Source organism: Pelodiscus sinensis, chromosome 3 (genome assembly GCF_049634645.1).
Source record: "Pelodiscus sinensis isolate JC-2024 chromosome 3, ASM4963464v1, whole genome shotgun sequence".
Lineage (NCBI taxonomy): Eukaryota > Metazoa > Chordata > Testudines > Trionychidae > Pelodiscus > Pelodiscus sinensis.
Window position 1 is genome coordinate 140,330,452 of NC_134713.1, and position 12,695 is coordinate 140,343,146.

The 12,695-nt window shown below is 42.4% G+C and overlaps 1 protein-coding gene across 3 annotated transcripts in view; it reads left to right on the forward strand.

Annotated features, from left to right (window-relative positions):
• Positions 1–4,758: 4,758 nt before the first annotated feature.
• The window catches only part of LOC102448657 (uncharacterized), a 58,695-nt gene continuing 50,758 nt past the window's right edge, over positions 4,759–12,695 (forward strand). For all 3 annotated transcript variants that reach the window (XM_075925031.1, XM_075925032.1, XM_075925033.1), the window contains exons 1-2: positions 4,759–4,917; positions 5,473–5,542. The gene's annotated coding sequence lies outside the window, so the exon portion shown is untranslated. The remainder of the gene's footprint in view (positions 4,918–5,472; positions 5,543–12,695) is intronic.

Consider the following 12,695-nt stretch of genomic DNA (forward strand, 5'->3'; position numbering starts at 1 on the left):
ATATCTATGAGTCACGGGGCCAGGCATGCTCCAAGCCCCAGGATCACTATAGCCCACTGGCCAAGTCTCTAATCTCCCCCTATTATGGTTCAATATGGCCCAGCAGCTGAGACTCTGATTGCCCCTGTCGGGGTTCAATATGGTGTAGCGAGATGGGGGGTCTGGGCCCTCCCTCTCCACTGGACCCCAGCCGAGGGCCCTATCAGTGGCGGATGATTCCCACCACTAGCTCAGCGGGGGATCCTCCCTGAAAAGTGCCAAGCCCTCTGGGGCAGGCCCTACTCCCTGTCCTGGGCTACTTCCTATCCCATCAGCGGTGGCTGGTCCAGCGGCTGGCGCAGCAGTGTCCGCTGGTGCGTTGGGGTTGGGGAGCACAGCAGCAGCTGGTGGAGCAGTGGTGGCTAGAGTAGCTGCAGGCCACGGTCGGTGTGGAGGCTGGTGTTGGCACAGTGGTTGTTCCTGAGGTCCCACAGGAGCACCTTCCCCTTCAAAGGTCAGCCCCAACTGAGCTGCTCCTCTGGCTTTTATACCAGCCCTGCAGTTGGAGCATGCCCAGCAGGGCCTTGGGGGAGGGGCCTTCTCTGCCCAGCAGGCCTGGTTAGCCTCCCCTTTGCCAGTGTAAGAAGCAGCTGCTGGTTGACTCTACATGTTGAGTCCCTTGCTAGGCAGGAGGAGACTTTGCATGCTCCCCCACACCGAAGCCAGTGAGGGCTTGAGGGTGAGGGGAGTGTATGAAGTCTCCTCCTGCACTGCCCCTTTCCTGCAAAGAACGTGCAGCGCTTCTAAACACTGAGCTCTCCTTTCAGGGCAGGGACAGGGAGGGAGGAGACTGTGCGTTTCACCCTGCCTCCAGACCCTGATTGGCATGAAGTCTCTCGCTCTCTGCCCTCTGGCAAGCAACGCTTAGAGTCAACTGCCAGGGTTGACTCTAAGCGCCGTGCGCTCCCCATCCCCAGGCCCTGATTGGCCTGGGGGCAGGGAAGCGGCAGTACCTCTGTGGGCTGGATCATCCCTTTTGGAGACCCTTTTGCCCACCTCTGTGATAGAGTATAAAGTTCTCCATGCTGTAAGGATGTCATACATTCCTTGTTCTCAGGTGTATATGTTTACATTTAGCCATATTAAAACACACATTGTTTGTTTGCACTTAGTTTACCAAGTGATCTAGATCACTCTGTATGGGTAACTTGTCCTCTTCACTAATTACCACTGCCCCAGTTTTTGTGTCATCTGCATACTTCATCCGTGATGATTCAATGTTTTCTCCAGGTTATTGATAAAGATGTTAAACAGCATAGGGCCAAGAACTGATCCTTGCAGGACTCGCCTGCAAACAGATTCACTTGATGAAAATTCCATTTACAGTTACATTTAGCCACCTATCAATTACCCAGTCTTAAATCCTTTTAATGTGTGCCATGTTCACTTTATACCATAATAGTTTTTTTAATTAAAAATGTTGTATGACATCAAGTCAAACACCTTATAGAAGCTAAATATATTATGTCAGCATTACCTTTATCAACCAAATTTGTAATGTCATCAAAAATGTATCCAATTATTTTGGCAAGGATCAATTTTCCATAAACCCGTGTTGATTTGCTTTAATTATATTACCCTCCTTAAGGGACTCTATTAATAAACAAACTTATCAGCTACTCCATTATCTTGCCTTGGATTGATATCAGTCTGACAGGTCTATAATTACTAAGGTCATCCTGTTTGCCCTTTTTAAAAATTGGCACATTTGCTTTCTTCCAGTCTTCTAGAACTTCCCCAGCGCTCCAAGACTTATTGAAACTCAACACTAATGGCCCAGCAAAATGTGGATAGCAATTATCTGAACCAGCTGATTTTAAAATGTATAATTTTAATAGCTTCTATTTTAATGTCCTCCCAAGATGCAAGAGAAATGGAAAGAGTGTTAACATCACCATATGATGAGACTGCATCACCAGTTTTGCCCCGGTTATAGAACAGAAATATTTATTGAACACCTGTGCCTTTTCTGCATTATTACTGATAATTCTGCCATTTCCATCTAGCAATGAATCAATACCATTATCAGGCAATGAACCATCACCATTATCTTTTTGTTCCTAACATATTTTAAAAACTCCTCCTTATTGTCTTTAACTCTGCTGGTCATAGAGTTCTGCTTGTATCCTTTGGATTCCCTCATTGATCTACTATATATTTGAGAGAGTTTGTCTGTCTGTTTGTTTAAGAACTCCTCCTAAATGGTAACAGCTAGGACCACCAAATTCAGTATACAGTTGCTTCTTATCATAACTTAAAGCAAGGTAAGGATTTGGTTGCACCAGGAAAATGGGGTGTGCCTGGAATGGGATCATCATCATCATCATCATCATCCTTCACACCCACTGGCGTATAGGGCAGCAACAAAGACTTCTGTCTGTCTCTGGCCAGCCTCTCAGTAGTGCCCCAAGTGTAATTCACGCTCTTCATTCATTTCTACTTCAGCAGTCTAGTGCCATGTTGTCTTGGGTTGTCCTTGTTTCTGCTTCCCTTCAGGGGTTAAGTGCACAGCAATCTTTATGATGGAGCTTCCATCTTTCCTGAGCACGTGCCCAATCCATCTCCAGATTTCTGCTTTCACTACTGGCAGTCATACAAGCCACTGAACCTCCCACCCCCCAGCGCTCATTAGGGAGGCTGGGGGGGCTGAAGCCTCTCCCCCCCCCCCATCCTGATTCATACAGGAACACTGTTGTCTGTTCCACTTCATCAGGGAGTGAGGGGAAAGGGCGCAGTCTGTTGCATTCCTCACTCTGGCAGGGGAGCAGACAAACCTAGACCTGCCTACCCAGGGAACATGCACCCTTCTCTTAGCTGTGTCCCCTGAAGCTGCAGCATGCATGGAGGAGTGCTTCTCACCTGGCCCCAAGCTGCTGTGGTGAGAGATGGCTGAGATAGTCCTCTCTCCCCAGGGCAGCTTTCATATTGAACCCCTCATCTCCAGCCCCACCCTAGAACAATGATTTAAATGAAGCATATACATTTTCACTTTATTTTCTGAAACCCAAAAAATTAATGGAATTAAGGACCTGAGCAATGCCAGGTAAATCTTCTAGTTTTCTCGTAACTTCTAACTTTTACATCCATTGTCTTAAAGTACCCTTTCTTCCAGGTTGTTTTTAAAACTCACGCACCCTTTTTTCCTCAGTTGTGAGATTGTGGCTTTTGGGGCAGCTAGTAAAGTGTTCTTACACATGTCCCAATTATCATCCACGCTCTGAAGAAAGCAAAAAAGAAAAAGCCTCATGCTTCCTCTTAACAATTTGCAATAGTGTCCCTACCTGACACCAGCATGTAAGTGGCACCAGGCACCACCACCCACCAAGAAGCACTCTCCGCTAGGATCCATATGGCACCTGTATCCATCTCTAGCATCTGTGTGGATGGCAGTTATTCAGGACCCCAGATCCCGTGGTACATTTTGCATAAATGGGCAGATCTGCAGGGAAGTATATTTGCAACAGCAGTTCTGATCCTAAGCTTGACCTTCACACTTCAGGTTGATGGCAGCATGAAGCAGGCTGGAATGATTTAAAAGGACCTGCTCTGGCCTGTATTTGAAACAGGGTTGTTGGATTGCCACTTTCCTGGGACAGAAGGAAAGGTTGGATGCTTGAAGAGTAGAGAAATAACAAAGGGAGAGCACAGAGCAAGGCCCCTTTCCTTCCAAAGTCTTAATATCTACCCTATTGGTCAGCACTGGCTAACGTCCTCAGAGTGTAACTGTAGGACACCCTTACAGCAGAACTTACAAACAACTATCAGATGGCCTTAAAAACTATAATTACTGCACCCCAACTGCATAGCCTCTGGAACCCCCAGTGATAATAGATTACAGCACCTCCTACATGCTGTGGTCAATTTACTCCTAAGGCCCCATATGATTACTTCTGCTGCTGCTGAATCCTCCATGCCTTTTGAGAGCGATGGACCAACCCTGAATGCCAGTGGCTCCCGACATCCACTTTCTCCTAGGCTGAAGCACAAGTGCTTGTGTTATTTGGATGTACAGGCAGTCCCCAGGTTACGTACAAGATAGGGACTGTAGGTTTGTTCTTAAGTTGAATTTGTATGTAAGTCGGAACTGGTACATATTGTAGGGGAAACTCTAGCCAAACATTTCTCCAGAGCTCAGTTTTATTCTCCCACACATCATTTCCCTCAGTCCTTTATTCTCAAGCTGAGGTGTCTGCTGAGAAAAGCCGCTCTGCGTCTCCCTGGTCTGTTGGGGGGGAGGCGCTAGCTTCGCAGTTCCCTGGTCTGCTGGGGGGAAGCAGCTAGTGTGGGGTTGCCTCACCCCGTTTGTAAGTAGGGATCCGATGTAAGTCGGATCCATGTAACCCGGGGACTGCCTGTACTACTCTCCCCTGGGAAAGCAGCAGTGAGGAGCAGGGTGTGGGTGACAGGGCAGCAGTTGCTGTGGGGGTTGGCTGTATTTTTAACTCAGCTGCCTGTTTGGGGTTTCAACAAGAACTTGTATTGAAACAGAACCCTGCACTGCTGCCAAATTGTGTTATTGTGCAGGACAGATGTTGTTATTGCAATCCCCTCCTTCAGCCCCCAGCGCTAACCGCCCTGCATGTGCTGGGAGCCAGCGCAGCCATGCCGACAGATGGGGTCATGGGGTTGAGCACTATCACTTACACCAGAGCATGTGCCTTGCCCCCCTCCCTCCCCCCCCACCCCAAGGGAGAGTTTAAAGGGGCAGCTGGTGAGGAGGGGAATTTTGGTTGTTTCGCATTGCTGGGGACATTATTTCTGTTAGTGCCGGAGACAGGTCAGGTTGTCAGGGGGAGCTGGGCAGTGAAGGCTCCTCTTTGGGGAAAGATCCAGGGACGTTGCCCAAGCAATCCCAGAGAAGGAAGAATTCCAACCACTGTAAGAGCCACTTGATCTACATGAGTCCTCTAAGGTTGATTTCCATTTGGAATCTCAGTGCTGGAGCCCCAGAGCTCTGGGGTGCATCCCAGGACAGGTTTGATCCAAGGCAGGGGCACCTTTTGGCACCCTTGCTCCATAGGACACTCAAAAGAGGCAGACTAGGGCTGTTTGTTGGGGAGACAGGGTATTTCTCTGCCACCATAACATCACCCTGGCATAACTATGAAGAGGTGGTGTTTGGAGCTGGGTATTTTCATTGCTCTGAGAAGGGAGCTGAGTGCAAGCAGACTGTGAGCATGGGGGCAGGGGGAAGATGTGGACAGTCAAAATCAAGACTGTTGGCACTGAGCCATTAAAGAAGCCATTGCTGTGTATAAGATCAATTTTTGGATTTAATTCTTCCCTGGGTTACTCCACAGGCTGCGGTGGGCTACTCAAGGTAGCAAAGTGTTTGCTGGGGCAAGCTCCCAAATCTGACCATGGGGCACAGACTATGCCTCTTTGTAGAAAAGGGGATCTACTTTACTATGAGTATTTTTCTTGTCTTCCTAGATTTTTTCCCACATACAGGCCTTCTTGAGAGTGAGAGCTGCCCAAGGGGAAAACTGTTGCTGAGTTTGCGGTAAGGCTGATTGTCATATACAGAGTTCAGGGCAGAGCTACTGTTAATCGAGCTCCTCTTGCTGGTGGTGTGGGGTCAGATCCTTCAGCTTCTCTTTGGCAGGTGTTACTAGGTTGGGCCTTAGGTTGGACATTAGGAAAAAATTCCTAACTGTCGGGGTGGTTAAACACTGACCTAGGGGGATTGTGGAATCTCTATCATTGGAGATTTTTAAGAGCAGGTTAGACAAATGTTGTACCAAATAAAAGCAAGCAGGATCTTATGAGGGGGATAAGGCAAAAAGCCACATTTATTGTAAAGATAATAATGAAAAATAAAGAAAAGATAGAAGCAAACAACGTTGTTTAACTACTTATTCCTAACACTACTTAACCCTTATACACTTATATATATATATATAAACCATTCATTTATACATCTATTCATTCAAGTTCTGTGTATAGTTACCAGCCTGGAAGTTGCTTGTGACAGAATACTGGCCAGGTACTCTGTACACAAGTGATGGTAGTGGGGAGCGAAGTCCTGATCAGATGCGCATCTGAAGCTCCTGGTAGGCTGGCAGCAGAACCTTGGACTCTGATTCCATAGTTTTTTAGTCCAGTTCTTATAGGAATTTTTTCCTATGCCAGTCTATGGAAATTGCTGTATCATGCTGATGTCTCCAGGGTGGCTGCCAGGTGCTCATCAGTGATCTCATCGGGTGGACCTCCAGTTTCTCCACTTGACACCTTTTGGTTGCACTGGCACCTGACGCCTTCTTCAGCCCTTTGTTGCTGTATTCTCAGGCTGGCACCTCTCAGAGCCATTCATTCATCATCCAAGCACTCTCTCATACATTCATACAGTATTTTGTATAATAATAAAAGTTGTAGTTACAAAAGTTTCTGGGTGGTATTGCTTAAAACATTCTCTGAGTGCTGAGTAAAGTTACAATGTTTTAAAGAGAACAGGTGTGAATTATGTAACAATGCCCTTAGTTAATTACAGGGCTTGGCTCCCATAGCAGAGTTAGTGGCTTGACAATGCATCCTTACAATGTATCTCTGCAATGTCAATTTCAAGCAGCCCCTTGCACAAGCTTGAGCATGCCCTGGAGCACAGGGGGGGGGGGGGGGGGCTGTTTCTGGCTACATAGGATTATATTCTTAACAGTTCTAAGTTACATGAGCTAATACATTATATTCTAAAGGGGCAATAATAATCATAAATCTAAACATTTAACAATCTTAACAAATAATAATAATAAGAAGGAGAATTAATAATAAATCTAAACACTTTAAGTTGTGGGGAACAAATTATGGGGAGTCACTTCCATTTGGAGGAATTATTTTCAATACATTAATATGTTATCCCTACATACTCCCCCTTTTGACACTACGATATCTGGTATACTCGTAGTGTCACTTTCTATTTAACTTGTTTAAAAGAAGGTATTGTGAGGCAACATGTGTTTGTGATTGAAATGTAACAAATATATATATATATATATATATATTTTATTCAGGTTAGGTGACTTTGCCCAGAGTGAGAGAAAATAAGTGATTTTATCCAGGGCAGCTTGGGCACCAGTTTGAAACCCAATTAACAGTGCATTAATGTATGTGCTCTTATCCCACATAGTGTAGGCATCTTTGCATTTAGCCCTGAAAACAAAATTGGTGGTGTGCCTCAGTTTCCCTTTTTACATCACACACCAATTTTGGATTCCCCTTTCTTAGGTGAGAAGCTCCAACACTAGTTACAAGTACGAACAGTAAAATACCAGTGTTACAAGGCTTTTGAACATACAATGTGCTTTTGGGTACATTTTTTTTTAACCATTTCCAGGGTTTTGGTATAAAATCCTGCACATTGAACATTGTTACATTCTTAGTAACTGCAGTACAGTGGTCATGAAAGTTAGCATAAGTAGCAGGAACAAATTTATCCCAAGTGTACGCTGACAATTTTGGGTTTTTAGGTTGAAAAATCTGCAGCCTTCCTTGGCCACATAGGTCTTGCCCCATTGCCCTGTGGTTTCAAATGCAAAACTCCCTCTTTCAAAGACAAAAGGCCTGGCTGGGTGTGCCTCCCCTGCCTGGGAACACTCCTGTCCCAAACACACTGACTTCCCAGCAAGCTGGTCATACCCAGTCACTTGGTTGCCAGACTGCTCCAATTCCCTGGCTGATTCTGCCTCTTCTGAAACAACTATTAGTCCCTTTGAGATTTCTCCACAGCCATCCACACTGGGTTTTTCTAAATGCAGTTAACATGTTTAATGCTTATTGAACCTTTCCTGCCTAGGGCAGATTATCTTTAACACAGTATACTAGTTAGTTAGACAGACAGACAGACATGAGACAAACACAAAACATAAAACAATTTTTGTTGCAACAATACATCCATGGTGTTGTAGGGTATTTAGCTGGTACCAGCTTGTTCTGATTTTCTGAAAGACAAAACAAGAACATACTTCTACCCCTTTGGGGGTGGCATTATTATTTACATACTTTCTCTTTTTATTTTACAGATATGCTATCATGTCTCTTTGCTTACAATTACTCCTATAGTTAAATATTTTTGTTTTGTAGCAAAACAGGTTTCAATGGTTTTTACCCCTTCTTGTGGGTGAATTACCCCACTGTGTAATTATTAAATTTAGGAGGTGTACTTTAGTTTTCCTCTTATACAGCAGACTAAGTTAGTAAGTTTCTGCTGTGTTAGGTTTATGAATAGAGAGTAGCCAAGAAGCATTGTTACTATAATGTTGGGAGGGTTTTAAGTGTGAGATGTGTTTCCAATGATTATTTTAACATTTTAAAGGTTTTTCTTTTTTTAAAAAGAAAATCATGTACATATTACAGGGTTACTTATGAACATTAGCATTAAACAACAAGTAGCCCTGTGGATCTTACCAATAGGTGTTTAAGTATCCTGTGATAGCATGCCTTTTATTTAGACAACTTAGCTTTGAGACCAGTGTGTTTAAAACCATCTTGAAATTTTTTCATATGCAGACCCCTTTTTGTTCTGGTCTCAGGTAGTTTGCTAATCAAACTATTTATTTACCTGCAAACATTTTTTTTTTGTTTTGTTTTTATTTTTTTGGTGCTGCCAGCTAGGGCATTTGCACCACAGACACTTTCTGGCTTGCTTTTAGATTAAAAGCTGTTTGTAGCTTTGTCTTAAAAAGGGACACAATAACTTTTGCCAGAGATTTACAGTTTTGAGTTTTTACTTTAAGTTCTGCTTTCTCACACAGCAACCTGAAAAGGAAATTACAACCTGTTGTGGCTCCTGGAGCCTTCACAGGATTTTGATTTGTTTCCAGTTTTTACCTCCTTCTACAATATACATTGCATGTCACAGGAAAATGTGCATTCTTTGTTTATAATGTTATTTAGCCTTATTAATTTTTGCATTGGGTGTAACTTTTTTATGCTCACTGAGTTTTAACAAACCAATTTGTTTTAAGCATACAAAACAGTTTACTAATCTACAAAACAGGAGTTCTGGATCTTAAAAACTTCACCTACTATTTACACTATATTTACACACAGATACATGCATATATTCTCTGAATATTTTTAACACTATTTTTACATTCCTGTACAAAGATTACATTTACTTTTATTTATTTGGGGGTAGTTAAGTTCCCAATAGTACCCTCTTGAAGTTTTTTAGTTAAATTTGCCTGGATTATTTACAGACACTCTTTTGGAAAAGGGCCCCTTTTTCCTTCAGAATGGCTGCAAAGAAACCAAGAATTCTTTTCCTATAACATTTTAGCATTTTCACAACTGCTCAATTTCCTTCAGACTTTGTAGAGTTAACTTTTCTGTGTTTTTTTTTCTTTCTTAAAACACTTTCTTATTTCTTAATGAGAACTGGCCTTGTTTCAGATATTACTTTTTGTAAGTATTGTTTTAAGGATTTAGATTTACAGTACCTGTACTTACTACTTTTTCTTAGTTCTACCACAAGGCCTTCAATCTATTTTTTGCCTGCCTGCTTGTCTGGGCCTGATCCTGTTTTTTCTTGATGAATGGCCCTTTTCCATGGACACAGGCTTTGTCCCATTACCAGTTTAGCAAGGAGGGTGGCCTTGTTCTCTAAACCCCACACCTCCTGGTTCTTTTCCTTAAGCATATCCCTGAAAACTTTGAGAGTGCTACTTTAACTTTCAGTACCCATCCTTAAGGGACTCTAACTGTGTCTGGGTACTGAGGGACAGACATTTCCAACTTTTTGCTTTTGCAGCAGAGGCTTTTACATTTTGCAGTTTCCTATTTGAATTTTTATAATTAGTTAATTTGAGGAACACCTTATTACAGGTTTTATAGGAGCCAAACTGAATCTGTGTTTTCTTTTCCCTTTTTCTTTTGGGTTTAGCTTTTTCTGCAGAGAGAGATTTTTTTTTTCTTTGCAGGTAGCTAAGTGGAGGTAACTGTTATTACATGCCTCCCATAATATACAAATTGCTGCTGCATCTTCTTTGGCAGCATTAGAAGGTCTGTACATGAGGATATACTGTGCCAATCTATCCTCTAGGTCCAAAATATTACAAACATCTTCAAGGGCTTGTCCAGTCCAGGGACTTGTGCCCATATCTCTGAAGGATTTGTTTAAAGAGTGTTATTTCTTTATAAAAGGTGAGGTTTGAGCTCCTTCAAACTTTATTCCTCCCTCTGAGACCGCTTTCCCTGGACTTTTCTTAAACATCTTTAATACTTGTGTAGTTTCCTTTATCACCCCTGAACCCTTGCAGCGAGTGACACAGCCTAGACTATCAATTAATAATCGTATCTTCTTTTTACAGCCTAAATTATTTTAATAATTGTAGCTTCTTACACAGCCTAGATTATTTCAATAGTCGTAGCTTCTATTTACAGCCTAAATTATTTCAATAATTGTAGCTTCTAGTTACACAGCCTAGATTATTCCAATGAATAATCGTAGCTTCAAGTTACACAGCCTAGATTATTTCAATGAATAATCGTAGCTTCTATTTACAGCCTAAATTATTTCAATAATTGTAGCTTCTAGTTACACAGCCTAGATTATTTCAATAAATAACCGTAGCTTCTCTTTATTATGAGCTCTTTTGTGAAGCCTCTACCCTCTGGAGGTCAGCAGGCTTTGGTTAACCAAAAAAAAAAGAAAAAGAAAAAGAAAGAAAAAAAAAATGGAACTGCTCTCTGTAGAGTCAGCTGTGTGCACACCAATGTCCACAATACCTGAGGCTCTTTTACCAATATTCCCCCTTTCGCATTCTCCACCAAAATGTTGTACCAAATAAAAGCAAGCAGGATCTTATGAGGGGGATAAGGCAAAAAGCCACATTTATTGTAAAGATAATAATGAAAAATAAAGAAAAGATAGAAGCAAACAACGTTGTTTAACTACTTATTCCTAACACTACTTAACCCTTATACACTTATATATATATATATAAACCATTCATTTATACATCTATTCATTCAAGTTCTGTGTATAGTTACCAGCCTGGAAGTTGCTTGTGACAGAATACTGGCCAGGTACTCTGTACACAAGTGATGGTAGTGGGGAGCGAAGTCCTGATCAGATGCGCATCTGAAGCTCCTGGTAGGCTGGCAGCAGAACCTTGGACTCTGATTCCATAGTTTTTTAGTCCAGTTCTTATAGGAATTTTTTCCTATGCCAGTCTATGGAAATTGCTGTATCATGCTGATGTCTCCAGGGTGGCTGCCAGGTGCTCATCAGTGATCTCATCGGGTGGACCTCCAGTTTCTCCACTTGACACCTTTTGGTTGCACTGGCACCTGACGCCTTCTTCAGCCCTTTGTTGCTGTATTCTCAGGCTGGCACCTCTCAGAGCCATTCATTCATCATCCAAGCACTCTCTCATACATTCATACAGTATTTTGTATAATAATAAAAGTTGTAGTTACAAAAGTTTCTGGGTGGTATTGCTTAAAACATTCTCTGAGTGCTGAGTAAAGTTACAATGTTTTAAAGAGAACAGGTGTGAATTATGTAACAATGCCCTTAGTTAATTACAGGGCTTGGCTCCCATAGCAGAGTTAGTGGCTTGACAATGCATCCTTACAATGTATCTCTGCAATGTCAATTTCAAGCAGCCCCTTGCACAAGCTTGAGCATGCCCTGGAGCACAGGGGGGGGGGGGGGGGCTGTTTCTGGCTACATAGGATTATATTCTTAACAGTTCTAAGTTACATGAGCTAATACATTATATTCTAAAGGGGCAATAATAATCATAAATCTAAACATTTAACAATCTTAACAAATAATAATAATAAGAAGGAGAATTAATAATAAATCTAAACACTTTAAGTTGTGGGGAACAAATTATGGGGAGTCACTTCCATTTGGAGGAATTATTTTCAATACATTAATATGTTATCCCTACACAAACACCTGTCAGGGATGATCTAGATCATGCTTGGTCCTGCCATGAGGGCACTAGACTGGACTTGATGACCTCTCGAGGTCCCTTCCAGTTCTATGATTTATAAATGTACAGGGTGCTTTACTAAGCTAGCATGTTCCCTATTCTTCATGAGAGATGATGAGACCTGCACTAGGCTGTACACTGCCTACATGAAGCTTTCAGTCACTGGTGACCACTTTTAAAAGTGATATAAGTAAGGATAGTCCAGGGGTTAGGGTACTTACTAGCTAGGAACTAAATGGTCCTAGGTTCAGTTCACACTGACTTCCTGTATGAGGCTATGTCTAGACTGCACTGCTATGTTGGGATACCGGAAGTATCCTGAAATAGCAATGCAGCATCCAAGGAACGCATCCATTGTTTCGGAAAAAATTTCGAAATAGCGGACTCGCTCTTTCACCATCTCTGTAAACCTCATTCAACAAGGAATAAGGGATGGCTTGAAAGATTACTTTATTTCGAAATTTGGTGCTGTGTAGATGCACCAAGTTTCAAAATAGCCTCTTTCGAAATTAAATAAAAAAATATGCAATTTGCATACCACAAATTGTGTATCTTTTTTCGATTTTACAGTGCAGTCTAGACGTAGCCTGAGTGTGGGCCTTAGTCCTTCCATTTATAATGTGGGGAGGTAGCCCTGCCTCATAGGATGTTGTGAGGAACAAGACACTAAAGCTTGTGAAGTGCTCAAATACTGTGTTAGTAGGGGCCACAGAAATA